The sequence below is a fragment of the Carlito syrichta genome, unplaced genomic scaffold (genome assembly GCF_000164805.1).
Source record: "Carlito syrichta isolate Samal-C Ts95f unplaced genomic scaffold, Tarsius_syrichta-2.0.1 Scaffold304359, whole genome shotgun sequence".
Classification (NCBI taxonomy): Eukaryota; Metazoa; Chordata; class Mammalia; order Primates; family Tarsiidae; genus Carlito; species Carlito syrichta.
Window position 1 is genome coordinate 41,361 of NW_007248455.1, and position 463 is coordinate 41,823.

The window sequence follows — 463 nt, forward strand, 5'->3', positions numbered from 1 at the left end:
GGGCTTGTTTGATTTTCTCGAAGGCCTTTTGTTGTGCTTGTTTTTATAGCACAGGCTCTTGTTTTCCCTCCTTTGTGGCTTTATACAGAGACTTTGTCAGCAGTGAAAGTTAGGTATCCAAATTTAAAAAAACCTGTGGCCCCAAGAAATTCCCAAACCTGACATCTGGTAGTTAGAACTGGAATGGAGCAAACAGCTTGTTTTTATTCTGGGCTGAGCTGACGTTGCCCCTGGGATAAATGGAAGCTGAGATATTTTACTTTTTTTGGCAGATTTGGGCCCCTTTTTTTGAAACTTTGTAGCCTGCTTTTCATAGGAGACTAAGGAGCTATTGTGTTTCTTTAATGCTGTCCAGTGTTTGTCCAGCCAGCAGCAGATTGTCCACATATTGGAGTAACGTAGCCATACTACTGATCTGCTGGAAAGAACTTTAAGTCAGAGGCTAATGTTGTACCAAAAATAG